Source organism: Petaurus breviceps, unplaced genomic scaffold, assembly GCF_028583685.1.
Source record: "Petaurus breviceps papuanus isolate PSGF00001 unplaced genomic scaffold, PetGlider_PUasm1.0 90510, whole genome shotgun sequence".
Classification (NCBI taxonomy): Eukaryota; Metazoa; Chordata; class Mammalia; order Diprotodontia; family Petauridae; genus Petaurus; species Petaurus breviceps.
The window spans coordinates 1,518,591-1,535,773 of record NW_027187267.1 but is presented as its reverse complement, the minus strand read 5'-3'; positions in this window follow the sequence as shown (position 1 = coordinate 1,535,773).

The following is a 17,183-nucleotide window of genomic DNA, read 5'->3' as shown; positions in this document are numbered from 1 at the left end:
GGAAGGAAGGAAGGAAGGAAGGAAGGAAGGAAGGAAGGAAGGAGGAAAAAAAGGAGAGATAATAGGAGGGAAGAGAGACCTGGGCCATTTGAGAGGCAGATTTTATGTTCAACATCAGGAAAAACTTCCCAAGAATTCTAGCTGTCAAAAATGACAATAATAAAATGATACATTTGTAAAGCACTTTGCAGACTTTAAAGTGCTACACAAATGCTAGCTGCTGAAAAAAAAATTAAATGGGCTATCTTAGAAAGGAGATTGGGTAAAAAAAACATGAATTTCATTAATTTTCAGGGAGAGGCTAGATGACCATTTGTTGGAGATGTATATGAGGTTGACGATTTGAGTTACAGTTAGATTATATGACCTCCAAAGTCTGTGACCTCTCAAGTTTGTGACACCTCAGAAATATCACAATCAAATGTACATGAAAGTGGTTTGAAAATTACAGTGTGTTATAAAAATGTAAGGATCAGGGAGGCTAGGTGGTGCAGTGAGTAAGAGAACCAGCCCCGGAGTTGGGAATATCCGGGATCTGTTCAAGCCTCAGATACTTAACACCCACAAAAAAAATAACTGGCCGTGTAAACTTGGGCAAGTTACTTAACCCCAATTGCTTAATGGGAAGTTCCAGGCATGATCACAGTCAGCCCAGAGTAAGGTAGAAAACATACCTGTTAACTGCGTTTGAGTGCTAAAGAAGAAAGTACCAAAAGGGGGAGGGGAAGGAGAGCAGGGAGTCCAGATAGAGGTATGCGCATGAAGAAACTTGGGTTTCAATCTTATCTTTTTTGCCACTAATATAACTTTGTTATTGTGTCATGTTTCGATCATTTCTGACTCTTCATGACCCCTTTTTGGGGTTTTCTTGGCAAAGAGCATGGTTTGCTATTTCCCTCTCCAGATCATTTTACAGGTAAAAAAAAGTGAGGCAAACAGTATTAAGTGACTTGTCCAGGGTAATATAGTCAAATTTGAACTTATGAGATGAGTCTTTATCTACTGTGCCACCTAGCAGCCCAAAGTAACTTCTAAAGTAAAGTAAGTTACCTACTCTTACTCACAAATTTCTCATCAGCCAAATTAATTAATCACATCCACCTTTTGTTGTGAGGATCAAAGGAGACCTTGGGTCTGAAAGTAGGTTGAGAGTGTAAATTAACTAAAAAACAGGAGCATTTCATTTTGTTTTGACCTGTAATTCATAAGTATAAGGGTTTCCTGGTGTGAAAACTCCCCTACCAAAGCACATCAACAATTGTTTCTAAATTCTGGTCTTGGAGAATTGCCCAAGATGTTGAAATGGGATTTGTCTATTGTCATGTAGCTAGTACATATCAGAGAGAGAAACTTGCTTCCTCACTTCAAGACCAACCTTCTATCCAGTACACCACAGTCTCTTTTTGATCTTCACATGGGTCTCCAATCATTGTCTAACCCCATCAGAACAGAGGTCAGCATATTAGCCCACTTAGTGTAGCCCTTTTTCTTTTATATAGAGAAAGAAATAGAAATTAGGCAATGATTCTGCTCATTTAGTCTGTATAGAAAGTCTATCTGAATACCAGAAGATACAAAGCCACTTTAACACATGAATGACAATGTTTGGCATTGATGTAGTAGCACTGGGTGGGATCCTCACCATTGTCCCTCCCTGTGGTGTAGGCATGACCTCTACGGCCCCCACTTACCTGGAAGCTACAATGATAGGGATTCCCTCAGAAGAGTTCTATTGTCCTCACTCCTTGGCAGTTCTTCAAAATGGCAATATGACAGGTGTTCCAGTCCAAGGAGATGCTCCAACTGCCGAGCCTGCTTCCTCCCAAATATGTCACAGATGGGCTTCCCCAGTGTTATCAGTTAAAAGCAACTAGCAAACCAGGTGCTAGTCAAAAAGGTGAACAAGGAACAATGAGGAAGAAGAAAAGGAAATTAATCTTTGCCCATGGGAAGCAACAAGGCAGTGGTTTGGAACTGGTCAGAGATTCTGACCATCATCAGGACAATGAGCCTCCTCTCTCCATTGTACTCCTCTCCTTCTCTGGCCACAGCAGTGAGTCTTCAAGTTTTCAGTGACCACAAGTTAGGGCTCTTAATTTTGAGAGGTAAGTTTACTGGTCTCTTGGCACTGGAATTGCTGCTATGGAGAAGTTTCACAGGGGATAATTAGTAACTAAGTTTCTCATGGAAAATAGTAACCTTTTTCTCACAAGTGGTCTCAGCCCTAAGGGCACTTGGAGACTCAAAAGACATGAACATCATTATAACAACAATCCATATTTATATAGTACTTTGCATGTATAAAAACACTTTATATTCATTATCTGAACTGCTCCTTACATTGGATCTCTGAAGTAGATAATGCAATTATTAGCATACCCACTTTATGGATGAGGAAACTGAGGCAAGTAAATGTTAAGTGCCTTGCCCAAGGTCAAACTGCTATTAAGTGGAAAGCTGGAAATAGATTCCATGTCTTCTGACCCTAAGCCTACACTATTTGTTGCCAAACTCAACATTCTTTCAATTATATCAAACTTCCCCTAGTCGTTATTACCCTATGCCAGATACAAGGACAGATCACTCTCCACATCTCTCATTCCCTTTTTTTCTTTTTTAAAAGTTTTTATTAATGTCTCTTTTTTGCATCACCATAGTTTTCCCCAGTATTCCTCCCCCTGCCTTTCCCAGAGAGACAACCTACATAATAAATACACTTTCTAAAGATAAAAGAAAAGCAAAAGACATGGAAAAATCAACACAATCAATCAATACTTTGAAAAATTCCCCAAAAAACCCACTTGCAATGTACAACACATATGAAACCACCATCTCCACAAAGGAGAAGATTGGGACCATCCTCTCTTCTCTTTTCTCAAGTCATGCTTGATCTTTATATTTTGTCCATATTAGCTTCTGATTTCTTGGTGTGTGGTAGGTAGTTCTTTCCATTTACATTCATGTAGTGACCATATATTGTTTTCTTGACTCTCCTTGTTCCACCCTACATCAGTTCATGTAGATGTTTCTATGCTTCTCTGTATTCATCACATTCATCATTTCTTATGGCACAGTCATATCCATGTTCCTCAATTTCCTTATAAGTAAAATGAGGGAGTTGGACTCAATGGCCTCTAAGATCCTTCCATTTCTACTGTTATGATCTCAGTAAGGATTCTCTCTGTGTACCAATTAGACAGGGACAGGGGGAGATACTGAAAGTTCTTTTTCACCCTCATATTCTGTGATTTTATAATTTTGTGATGTATAGGCATGAGAAATGGGTCTGGAGTCAATTGGTCCTGAATTCAAACCATAACTCTTAGTTAATAGCATGAACTTGACCAAGTGACTTCTCAAGACCTCAGTTTCCTCACATACAAAATGATGAGGTTGCAATAGGCAATTGTTGAACTCATTTTCCAATTTTAAATCCTGTATACATACGACATGCTTTATTGCCAGGATCTTCCTTGCCAGAGGCAGAAGTGCTATAGAAATTTAGTGCTTTATCCTAGGAAACAAGTCCTGCCTTATGGATTCCCTATCTTCCTTCCTCCTCTTTCTGATGAGATAGGCTGCAGGTTGTCTATTCTGCAGAAATCCCTTTGAGGGATTTCTTCTGCCTCTCTCTCTCAGGATGGTCCCATACTCTATCAGATCATAGTCTCCCCAAGGACAGGGATAGTGAAATTTTGTTGTTGTTATATCTCCCCCAGCAGTTAACATAGTTCCTTATTCAGGGAGAAGTTGGAAAGGATGATCTCTGGGGTCCCTTCTAACCTTGAAACTGTTTGATTCTATAAAATTTTTGCCAAATTTAATTTAATTTTAATAAAATAGTAGTCAGTCAGTAAATATGTATTAAGCGCCTACTATATGCAAACCATTTCAGAATAGAATGAAATGAGACAGAAGTCAGTTATCATTTTCACCATCACTAACATTTATTTCGGGGTTTAGAGTATGCAGAACATTTTCCAGTCAATGAGTTAGTCAACAAGTATTTATTATGAACGTACCATGTGCCAAACATTGTGCCAAGTGCAGGAGGTATAAAGAGAAGCAAATATAGTGCCTGCCCTCAAGAAGTTTATATTCTAATGGGTGAAACAACATGGAGGGAAAGGTACACAAGAAAGAATCTCTTATCATCATCATTTGCATTTGTATCTTCCTCGAAGTATGCAGAGTCTTTTCAATACATTTTCTCAACTCATAGGCTAGGTGGCCCTTCCCTTCACTCAGATAGCTAAGTCATTTGAGTCTAGAGAGCCCTCCCCTCAGTCAGTCTAGGACCTAAGACTATATGCAAGAGCCCTCAATGTGAGAAAAGGCCACTAACTCCTCCTCTTCTATGAAAGACGCTTCTTTAAATCTAGTGCCAAGAAACTCCCTTAACTCTCTCTGGGCCTAAACTGACTGACTTTATGCCCAGAACATTTTCTTAGTCGAGTTATCTTCACATTCAATGAGTCAATGATTATGTGTCCTCTCCCAGCCTGAAAGTCTGAGGGATGCTCTTCTTCTCCAAGGGGCTGATGCAATTTTCGTTTGTTTGTTTTCAGAAGTAACCAATCAGTTTTAGAATTTAGAGTTTTCCATCAGTTCAGTAAAGTATTTGTGCAAAAGTAGATGTGAAAACTGATCCAGATTTTAATTGTTAAAGCAACCAATTCATGTTGCACATAAACAACTAAATCAAGATAACAAACAACTATTTGGTTGATTGGACAATATAGATATAAACATAGAGTGGCACATGATGTAATGGAAGACCCCTGCACTTAGAATCAGAACACCTGGTCTTACCTGGCAATTCTGATGCCTAGGTGACCATGAGAATGTTTCTTCACCTCTCCTGGGCCTCAGTTTCCTCATCTGTACAATAAGACCATTGAACTAAATGATCTCTAAGGTACCTTCTGATTCTAAAGGAAAGAACATTGACTCTGAAGTCAGAGGAAATAAAGTAAGGTCCCACTTCTGATACTAACTACTCATGTGACCTTGTGTAGGTCACCTAAACTCTCTGGACCTCAGTTTACCTGTCTCTAAAATGAGGGGTTTGGCCTCTGCATTTTTTTCTGTTTCTAAGTCTATGATCTTATGAAAAGTGGATTTGTATAATAAAACTGGTAATCACAAAGGCTGTTGATTCTTCTCTCACAGGGCTAGGCAATCTCCCCAAAGCAGGCTGGACCTCTTCCAATACACCAAAGTATTTCAACAAATTTTCTAGAGGCTCAGATCACTGATTATACCTCTCTCTCTCTCTCTCTCTCTCTCTCTCTCTCTCTCTCTCTCTCTCTCTCTCTCTCTCTCTCCCCCTTCCTCCCTCTCTCCTCTCCACATCTCTCAATATATCTTTCAATCTCTCTCTCTTATTCCCCCTTGTTGGGTCTCCCCCAACTACATTCTTTGCTTAGGGTTCTGCTCTTAGGAAAAAGGAATTAGCTCCCAAGGGTCTTCTTCAACCTAGAAATATCAATAGAATAACATTGTCCAAACTGTCCTCCTCTCTTCTCAGATATCCAAAGGGAAATAGTTTTTGCACAGCAGGCCAAGCAATTTACCATAATACCACTAGGCAGAGTTTCTTTTTTTATTTTGAATAGTGTCATTTCCAGCTTTTTAATTTTTCCTTTTTTTTCTCACATCAAATTTATTTACTTTTAGTTAACAACATTCAGTTCCACAATCCCCTGAGTTCCAAATTTTCTCCCCCTCCCTCCCCCTCTCCTCCCACCATCCCCACCATGGCAGCATGCAATCTGATATAGGCTCTACAAATACCTTCACATTAAACATTAGTCAAGTTGTAAAGAAGAATTATAACCAATGGAATGAACGAGAAAGAAGGAACAGAACAAAACTAAACTAAACAAACTGAGAGAGAGCAAGTAGTTTGCTTCAATCTGCTTTCAGACTCTGTAATTCTTTCTCTGGATATGGATAGCATTCTCCATCATGAGTCTTTCGGAGTTGTCTTATAACTGCATTGCTGAGAGGAGCCCAGTCTATCAAAGTTAGTCATCACAGACACAATGTGTCTGTAATTGTGTACAAAGTTTTTCTGGTTCTGTTCTCCTCACTCAGCATCAGTTTATATAAGTTTCTCCAGATTATTATGAAGTCTGTCTGCTCATCATTTCCTACAGCACCATAGTATTCCATTACATTCATATACCACAACTTGTTCAGCCATTCCCCAATTTCTTGATTTCCAATTCTTTGTCACCACAAAAAGAGCTGCTATAAATATTTTTGTACATACAGGTCCTCCTCCCACTTGTAAGATCTCTTTGGGATAGAGCCCTAGAAATGGTATTGCAAAGGGTATTAGGCAGAGTTTCTTGGATCAGTAATAATAATTCATCTATGTTAAGTTCATTTAAGTGTGTGTCCATGATGTGCCAGATGTTCTTGGACACACCTTAATGTCTCAAAAACATTATGTTATTTTATTTATCATTTTTAAATTTATTGTAAGTTCATTTATTATTTTTAATCGAGTTTAGTTTACTTTGTTTCTTTAATTTTATTGAATAAAAATTTTGTATTTTATAATTTAATATTCAATAAAAATTGACCAGAAAAAATCAAATTTGCTAAATGTACAGCCTAATGAAATGTGCTATGCATAGCTATGGGCTTTAAGTTTCATACAGTGCTTTAAAAACAGCCTTGTAAGATAAGTAGTATTAATATTATCTTACTTTTATTCTTCCATTGTTCAACACACCTTTATGAAGTTCTGACTACATGGCAATCACTAATTCTAGGCACCAGAGATATAAACACAAAATTGTGATAGATTTTGATAATGGTGAGGTGCCAACTCCTTTAGGCTCTGGAGACCCAATGGCTAAATTTACAGTGAACATTTGCACCTTGGAATTTGGTAGGCTTTACAAATCAGGGCTTGATTTTATTGATTATCTATACTTTCAAAGATGATGGAGAAAGAAAATTGAAAATAAAGTAAACTTTTAAATAAAAAAACAAAAAATGATAGAGAAAATGTTAATAATTGAGATTAAACTTAAAATTTTTTCATGTATAATTTTTTTTCTCAGAGAGATGATTATTAAACATTTACTAATACATGTTTGGTCTTTACCCTCATTCTACCAGGTGAAAACAAGACTAAGTGCTGAATGACCCTTAATATTCCTTTTAGCTCTAAATGTATGATTCTATGGACAACTACACAGATAGGTAGACACAAAATTCTTGTAGGTGAGGGAGAGCACTAGCAGTTTAGTTGGGGCTGGGGGAAGCCTAGTGGAAAAGATACCACTAGAATTCAGCCTTGAAAGGAGCTACGGATTCCCAAAAACAGCAGTGAGATTGGTTGCCTTATGGCCTTGGGCAAATCACTCAACCTCCAAGGGCCTCCCTTGACTCATCTACAACATGAGATAACTGGAATACATAGCTTCTGAAGTCCCTCCAAATTCCAAATCTAGGTGACACCCTAAGGGAGAACCTTCTAGTCCTGTTGGGACAGCCAGGCCAGGAACAAGGGGTGAGGGCTCCAATGTTATGTTCAGGGACAAGCTAGTAAGTCAATTTGGCTACAACATCTAGTGTGTGAGGGAGACTGATGTGAGGTCTTCCTGGAAAGATAGCTGGAACCATACTGTAGATGTCTTTAAATGCCAGAAGGAGGAGTTTCTATTTCATCCTAGTGTAAGTGGGGGATTATCCAATAGAAGCCCTGTTCTTTAAGTATGTTCATTCACTCCTATTTGGTGTCAACCTATGATAATTCTTATGGAACCAGCTTCTAGAATACCCCATTCTGAAATTCCCCATTATTGTCCAAGGCACCACCATCCTCCCAGTCCCCCAGGTTCACAACCAAGGAGTCAACCTCCACCCTACACCCTCTATCACTCCCTCCCCCAACCTTATACCCAATCTATTAACAAGTCTGTCCAATTTTTACCCTTGTGACATCTTTCTTACATTCTCCTTTCTTTCCCCTGACACTGCCACCATCCCAATGCAGGTCCCTATCATCTCTCATTATTACAACAGCCTACTGGTTGGTCAGTCTCCCTGCCACAAATCTCTTTTTACTCCAGTCCACCCTCCAAGCAGCGGTCAAAGCAATGTTCCTAAAAAGCAGTCCTGACCATGTCATTTCACAATTCAAAAACTTCTCTGGTTCCCTATTACCTCTAGGAGCAAATATAAGGTCTTCTGTTTTGCACTCGAAATCCTTTATAACTGATCCCCCTTCTGCTTTTCCAGTCTTCCTACACCTTACTCATCTGCAGGCACTCTGCAATCCAGCAATATTGACCTGCTTGTTGTTCCTCCCACAGAACAAGCCATCTCCCCCACTCCCTGAATTTTCACTGGCTGTCTCCCCTGCCTTCGATTCTCTTCTAACTCGTTCCTTCCTCCTGGCTTCCCTGACTTTCTTCAGTGCCAGTTAAAATCACACCTTCTACAAAAAGCCTTTCTCCACCTTCCTTAATGCCAGTACCTTCTGTTTGTTGAGGATCTCTAAGTTACTCTGTATGTATCTTGTTTGTACACAGTTGCTTTCCCATCATATCCCCCAATGCACTGTTAAACTGTCTTTGGCATTGCTTTATGTCCCCAATCCTTAGCACAATGCCTGGCAAATTTTTGTTGTTTAGTCATTTTAATCATATCCAGCTCTGTGTGACCCCATTTGGGGTTTTCTTGGCAGAGATACTGGAGTGATTTGTCATATCCTTTACCAGCTCATTTTACAGATAAAGAAACTGAGGCAAACAGGGTTAAGTTACTTGTCTGGGTTCAAACAGCTAGTAAGTGTCTGAGAGTGGATTTGAACTCATGGAGATGTCTTCCTGATTCCAGGCCCAGTACTCTATTCACTGCGCCAGTTAGCTGCCCTGGCATATAGTAGGAGTTTAATCAATGTTTGCTGACTGTTGTCTAATTGATGACACATAATACAGTCTTACTTCACAGTTCAGAATGTGTGCAAACTATTTTGTATCTCCTTGTTTCTTGATAAAGAAAAGCTTGTTAAGTGATTATGAATATGGAATGGAACGTGCATTTAAAAGACTGAACAGTTCCAACTGAGTTTTTCCTTCCTGCTAGATGATTTTGTGAGCTCTGGAAGATTAACAGGGCTACAGGGGCACTTCCAGGGGCATGATTTGCAAGCACTGTTGACTTCCAATTACTGGTGGTACTGGCATCATTAGGGCCAAGTTGGGAACATGGGAATATGGAAATGCAATTTAGTATTGTACTTCCGATGCTGTTTCTCAGTCCTATTCCAGAAAATGGAGACTCTCCCCTTTCCTCCTTCTCACCAGTCAAATTCTTCAACATCCTCTGGAGTCCTCCCACTCTGCTAGTCCCTCCCCTAATACTGTAGAACCCCATTACAGGAAACTAGTTGAGGATTAACACACAAAAGTAAGCTGATAAAGTGCTTGTGGAGAATTCTCACAAGTGTGTGAGGTAGAATTTGAACCCAGGTCTTCCCGACTCTGAGTCCAGTATTCTGTCAACAATTTCCTGGTTTTTTTGAAGGTCCTGACCTTTTGTTCTTCCAAATGAACTTTATTATTTTTTTCTAACCCAGTAAAAAAATTTTTAGTAATTGAATTGGGATGACATTGAATAAACAGATTAGTTAGGTAAAATTGTCATTTTAAGAATTATGTTGGCTTTACCTACCCATGAACAATATATATTACTTCAATTATTTAGAACTGAGTTTATTTGTATAAAAAGTGTTTTATCTTTGTATTCAAATAGTTGTTGTGTCTCTTCTGGCAGATATAATATACTTGTGAAACATAGTGTGGTTTCTCTATTTTTCACTTTTGATTAAATCTAATTTAACTTTACTCTTGTCTGAAATCATGATTACTACCCCTGCTTTTTTGCATACTTAATTCTACTCCTGCCCTTTATTTTATCTTTGTGTATATCTCTCATTTTTATAATGTTTCCTGAAAGCAATATATTGTTGAATTCAAATTTTTAATCTACTATCCATTTCTGTTTTATGAATAGATTCATTCCATTCACATTCTAAGCTAAACTACTTGTTGTGTATTTTCCTCCTTCCTATTTTTCCTCACTATCTTTCTCACTCTATTTATCCTATCCCTCCTCACTCCTCTGCTTTACTTCTACCCACCACTTTGCCCTCCTATTCCTTAACCTACAGATCCCTCCAAAAATCTCTTCCTTCTCCTCTCCCCCCACCTTGCCCTCTTATTTCTTTTCAAAGTTAGAAGGTTTTTTTACCCATCTAGATACATATGTTGTTCCCTCTTCAAACCATTCCCACCAAGAGTAAGGTTCCAACACTAACCACCCTCCCCCCTGCTAGTTTCTTCTGTATCAATTTTTCCATTTATACATCATTTGTATGAGATAATCACTCCTTTTTATCTCTCCCTACAGTTTTGTTTTTTTAGAATTACATCATCATATTCAGCTCAACCCACACCTTTCTTTTGAACTACCCAAATAATGATGACAATCGTAAGAGTACTACTAATATTTTCACATATACAAAGTAAACAATTTGACCTTATCTATCAGCAAGCACCCCAGGGTGGCTGCCAACACAGGTTCTTAGATCTGCTTTGTTAAAGGAAAGCAACTCAAAATGGGTTAACAAGCTTACTTTAATCAGTCAAATATGTATCTTTTACCTAGTTCAGGGGGGGAACGTCAGCTCTCTTAACTTTAGAGTATACAGACAGAATTATCAAGACAGAGAAACAGATCAAGTAGACAGGTTTCAAAAATGTCCAACTATTACATCCATACCAAATCAACATCTGGGTTTTTCAAAGCCAGGGGGCTCTCAACAATGGCTTCCCAGAGTCTCATCTGATCAAATCACACAACACTTTTCAAAGTGAACCCCAAAGCAAAGCCTCACATCAGGGATTATATAGCCTTCTCATCGGTCAGAGAATGTAACCACCCTCTTGACCCACTGCCCAATCACACAGCTTCAAGGTCTGGGAATTCCTGAAAACAAAGCCTCCTGCCACAGGCTCCATGTGACCACATTCAGCCTATTAGGAGGCAGAGTATATTTTCAAATCAAGAAAGATTCACAGAGTCTCTTAAGCCTATCAAAGGGCCTAAGGGCAGGGAAGATCTTTAAATTTGCATTTCCATTACACCTTATTGAGTCCTTTATAATTCATCTTTAATGTTTACCTTATTACTGGATTGATTACTACTGGATGATCTATATTGAATTTTCCCTTAAGTTCTGGGGGTCTTGTCACAAAAACCTGAAAGTCTTTTGAGTTCATTAAATGTCTTTTTTTTTCATTCAGGATAATAGTTCACTTTGCTGGTTAAGTTACCCTTGGTCATAACACCAACTTTTTTGTTCTACAGATAGTATTCCAAGATCTACAATCCTTCAATGTAGTAACTGCTAGATATTGTGTATTCCTTATTGTAACTCCATGATACTTAAATTGTTGGGGTTTTTTTTCCTGTTGCTTCCAATATTTTGTCCTTAACCTGGGAGCTTTGAAGCTTGGGTATGATATTCTTATAAGTTTTCCTCCTATGATCTCTTTCAGGTGATCAGTGGGTTTTTTTTTTCTATTTCTACTTTGCCTTCTTATTCTAGAACTTTAGAGCAATTTTCCTTGATGATTTCTTGTAATATTGTATCAAGATTTTTAATCATAATTTTCTAGTCTGACTATTTTTATACTATTTCTCCATGATCTATTCCCAAGATCAACTGTTTTTCTGATGAGATGTTTTACTCTCTTTTCTATTTTTTTCATTCTTTTGATTTTTGTTTTATGATTTCTTGGTGTCTTAGAAGATCATTAGCTTCCCCTTGTGCAATTCTAATTTTCAAGGAATTATTTGCTTCTTTGAGTTTTTTTATTTTCTATTTGCAGTTGGTTGGCTTTCTTTTCTTAATTTTTTAGATTTTCTTGGGTTAGTATCTTTTCTAATTTTTTTTCTCAATCTCTCTTATTTGATTTTTAAAGTCCTTTTAAGTTCTCCCAAGAACTTGTGTGTGTGTGTGTGCTTGAGACCATTTGTCTTTTTTTTTCTTTTTGGATGGGCAATTGGGGTTAAGTGACTTGCCCAAAGTCACAAGGCTATTAAGTGTTAAGTGTCTGAGGCCGGATGAACTCAAGTCCTCCTGACTCCAGGGCTGGTGCTCTATTCACTGTGCCACCTAGCAGCCCCTGTTTGTCTTTTCTCATTGAAAAAGGAGTGGATTTTTTAGCTCCATTATCTTCCTCTGAATATGAAACCAGATCTTCTCTATCCCCCTGGTAACTTCTATGGTTGTGTTTTTACTCCTTTGCTTACTCATTTTTATTCATTTTTTTTTGTTTTATTTTGTTTTTAGCATCTATTACTGTAATCAAGTAACAGTCCTGAGGTGCCAGGAATAATGTTCCAAGCCTCAGGTTCTTCTTGCTATTTTCTGAGGTCTATCTCAAGACCCAACCTTGGGCTGTCCTCTTCACTCATAAGCCACAGCCAGAGCCTCTAGCCTCACTGTCCAACAAATGATCTTGCACCCTGCAGTCCCTTCAGTGGCTGTGATCTACAGTTGTCCTCTCTGCCCCGAGACTGAAACCAGGGACTCTGCTCTTCTGCAAGTATCCCCAAACAAAAGGATCCCTGCCCCTCACTATTGTATTCATCAGGTGTGTGCTGACTCCTCCCGCAGCCAAAGCCCAGAACTCATCTTATCAGCACACAGCTGTGCTCAGTGTCTTTTGTCAATGGAAGATCCTTCAATGTTCTGTTCTGTGTCAAAACCCCTACAGTATCTTTAAGATGAAAGTTTCTAAGAATGAGGCTGCCTTTCAACCCAGTTGCCTATAAGATTTGTTGTTCATTGATTCTACAGAGTTAGCCTGGAGGTATTTGCACTTCATTCAGGTCAAACCTCCACCCCTGGAGGTCAGATCTTTCCTGGGGTCCTCTCAGATTGTCTTAGGAGGACATCTATTTTATCCCATGTTTATTTCTGCTGCACTGAGGTGATAGTTTGTCTTTTTTGTCGAGTAAATTTGGAAAGCAGAAAGTTTTTTGACCTTCTCCACCATCTTCCCAGAATCTTCTCTAGATGCATTTTTTAAAAACTGATTATTTGTATATTATTGCATCTGTAGCTACACACCACTAGTGGAGTGAATATTAGGCAATTAGTTTATGTGAACCACAAAGCTGCTCATTCAAGACTTGGAATCCATACAGTTCCAGGAAGAGGAATCCATTAGAATATAACTTAAGCTACACAGAAAACCATGATTTATAGCTCAGATGTTGCCTGTCCGTACTGGTCCAATGAAATACCTCATTAATAACTCACTTTCATGTAGCTTTCTATAGCTCTTCCATTTTAAACCATTTGTAATTTAGTGGGTAGCCTTAAAGAGTTACATGAGATTAAGAGGGGCTCAATTACTTGAATTCTGATAGAAATTATTAATAATCAGAGCTAACATTTATATACCACTTTAAGGTTAGCAAAGTGCTTTAAAAATATCATCCTGAGGGACAGTTAGGTGCTGCAGTGAATAGAACACCAGCCCTGGAGTCAGGAGCATCTGAGTTCAAATCCGGCCTCAGACACTTGACATACTTACTAGCTGGGTGACTTTGGGCAAGTCACTTAACTCCAATTGCTCTCCAAAAAGACATATATATATATATATATATATGTCATCTCATTTGATCCTCACAACAACCCTGGGAGGTGGGTGCTACTATGAACTCTAGTTTTACAGATTAAATTGTCAAAAGCAAGTTTTGAACCCAGGTCAAATCCAGCACTCTATCCATTCATATTTCATACTTCCCTTTCCTTTTAATGAAGGTCAGAATGACTGGCAATGGCCCAGGATGCAACGAGTGACCTTGGTTTTTCTAAATTAAGGTCTTTCCCAAGCCTGTGCACACTTGCTTAAAGATTCAACTTGCTGCCTGACTTTTTTACACCCCAGATTCCAAGGTTCAAGATTTCCCTCAAGACTTTATCGCTATGGGGCATTATAGCCATATTAGCCCTGGCCTAAGCACCACTGATGTTTGTTTCAGGTCCACAGCACAGCTGTTGACATCAAAGCCATCAGGCAGCTCCATCATCTCCAGGGAAGTTTCTACACATCCTCAGACCCAGGAATCCTAAATGTTTTCAAAGTCAGAACTGGAAGGTAGATAGATGCTGCTTCTTAGTTTCCAAAAACCCATTTCCATTCTTTCTCTTCCTCAGGCTTTCCCAGGTTTAAAGAGGTAAAAGGAAATCACACCTGTGCTTGGATCCTGACAGCAAGTGTAAGTATTACTTAAAGTACTTTTTAAGGACAATTTTCATTTTTGATGGCATTTTCTTTTAATCAGTCCAACCTATCAAGGAATGTATCACTCTACTGGAAAGTCTATCTTTTTTAATTCCTTGTCTCCAATTCCAGTCCCCTTTTTCTGTAAGCAAATGCTTGTTTAGGACACTGCAGAGAAATCCAGAGGAAGGATGAGACAAGATTGCTGCTTTTAGGAAGCTCCATTTTTGATGGGGTTTGAAATGAGATATATCCCCCAAGATGCGACAAAGAGACAAAGACAAATATTCCAGTGGCACAGAGTCCCAGATAACAGTGTGTTAGAACTAAGAAGAGTGTTGAGAAGGGATTACTGGGAGCTGACCTGGAAGTCAGGAAACAAGAATGTCGGGCAGGTAGGGCTTCTTGGAAGAAAAGAGTATAAATCTAGGTTGGAAAAAAAAGAAAGAGGCCAAGAAGAGTTAGCATCACCTCAATAAGGGGAGTAGTATTGTGAAAGGCTGAGAGGAGGGAGGAGAGCAAGCATGAGGGGGGTGAGGGGGGGAGTAGGGAGCAGGTTTGCATGGTAGGAACAGAATATTGAGACGAGCAAAGGGTGTCCAGTAAATTGGAGAGCAATGATGTAATGAGAAACTATTGGGTTTGGGCCCTGGCTCTAAAGTTGGCTTTCTCTGTCAGCATGAGTAAGTGATTTAACCTCTCATCCTTTGTAGCTATCTGTGAAAAAAATGGGGATTGTTTACACTAAAATGTTATAGAAATGTGACAGACTGTTGCCTTTATAATTGTATCAGTGAAAATGGTCATACTGGTTCATTCAGGTTTTTTTTTTAATTCCATGTAGATTTTTTTCCTGTAATTATTAATCTTACAGGGAAATAGTCTCTCTACTTTATTGACAATGACTGTTCTGAACCATTTAGTCTAACAGAAACTTAGAAAATTCAGTTTTATATATCTCAAGAGAAGCAGCATGACAGTAGGAACATTGATCAAGGGCACCTGGAAATTTGACTTCTAGTCTTCCTTAGCTCACTGGCTCTCTGAATGACCTTGGGCAAGTCATTACCCCCCAGTGTTCTCATATGTAAAAAAATGGAGATGCTGGAAACATTGATAAGGTCCTTGAAGCTCCAACCATTTTGTGGTTCTAAGTGCAAATGCAAATATTATGTAGACAAGGGTGGATGTGGAGTGAAAGGATAATCTGAGTCAATTGAGGGCAATTGAGAAAGGCTCACTCACTGTCCTCTGCCCTGACCAGACCTCATCTGAAGAACTGTGCTCACTTTAACCATCACATTTAAGAAGGACATGGACAAATTAAAGAAGTACAGAGGAAGGCAGACAGATGGGTGAAGAGACTGGAGATCATGTCATATTCATTTATTCAGTCACTATTTATTAAACACCTACTATGTTTTATCTCTATGCTATATACTAGGGAGAAAAAGACAAAACCAAAATAATCCCTGCTCTTCAGGAGCTAACATTCTTCAGGAATAAATAACTTATATACAAATTGGTCAGTACAAAAAAAGTAAATGCAAATCATTCAGGGATGAGTAGGAGGGTGCTAATAACTGGAAAGAGGGAAAGGTTTTATTAGATGACCCTTGAACAAAGCCTTGAAGGAAGCTAGGAGTTCTAAGAGGTAAGGGGTGAGTGCATTATAGGCATGGGACATGGGCACATGGAGAACAACAATGATAACCAGAAGAATAATAGATTCTGTGTGTCTGTCTATCTATCTATCTGTCTGTCTGTCTGTCTATATGTCTCTGTCTCGCTCTCTCTCTCTGTCTCTCTGTCTGTATATCTCTGTCTTGCTCTGTCTCTGTCTCACTCTGTCTTTGTCTCTCTTTTTCTCTGTCTCTCTTTCTCTCTTTTTCTTTACCTCTCTTTCTCTTCCCCTCCCATCTCTTTTTCTCTCCCCCCCCTTCAGTTTCTCTCCCTCACCAGTGTTTCTCTTTCTCTCTCAGTTTCTCTCCATCTTTCTCTGTCTCTGTGGTGTGTATATGTGTGTGTGTCTTTCTGTCTTCAAGTGTTGATGGATACTACACAGATGACCTCTGTTCAGCACAGCTCAGATAGGGCGACTTCTGAAGTCTTTGACTCTGAGATTCTGTGAGAACACCCAAGGCAGCAGAAGGAGAGATGAATTGTGGTTTTGTATTTGCTGACAAAGTTGGGAGCTCCCTGATGCTTGGATCAATAAACAAGAATGTATAAGAGCCTTTGATATCCTGGAGAGTGTTCAAGTAAAGATTTGATGACCACCTGCCAGGGATAGTATTAAATGAAGTGAGCACTTGGACCAGATAATCTCCAAGGTCCCTTCCAGCTCCAAGTCAATATAAGTCTATAAATCTAAAATCTCCTCCAGTGTTGAAAGGTACATGTGGAGCACATCGGCACCATGTCGGCATTTCATTTGTAGGTCTGCTAACAAAACAGCAGGCTTCCCTGGATACAACAGGGCTGAGGGCAGTGCAAAGATCATCTGAAGTGTGCATAGAGCTGGCATGTAGTGGGGTGCCAAGGAAGTGATCTGATTTTGGCACTGCCTTCAGCTTTGATTTGGTTCTTACTCCTATTTGCACAGAAACAAAGGATTTAGAGAAAAATCAATGGAACAAAAATTGTTTGGTTCTGTGCTGAGCATCCCAGGGGCTTCCAAAATGCCTATAATTTGAACTGAAATACTTTGAATGAAATTGGCTGATCATAGGATCATGGATTTGGAATTACAAGGGTCCTTAGAGGCCATTGATTGCCACTCCCTTGTTTAACATAGGAGGGAAGAAACAGGCAGGCAGAGGTTAAGTGGCCTGCCCAGGCTCACATAATTAC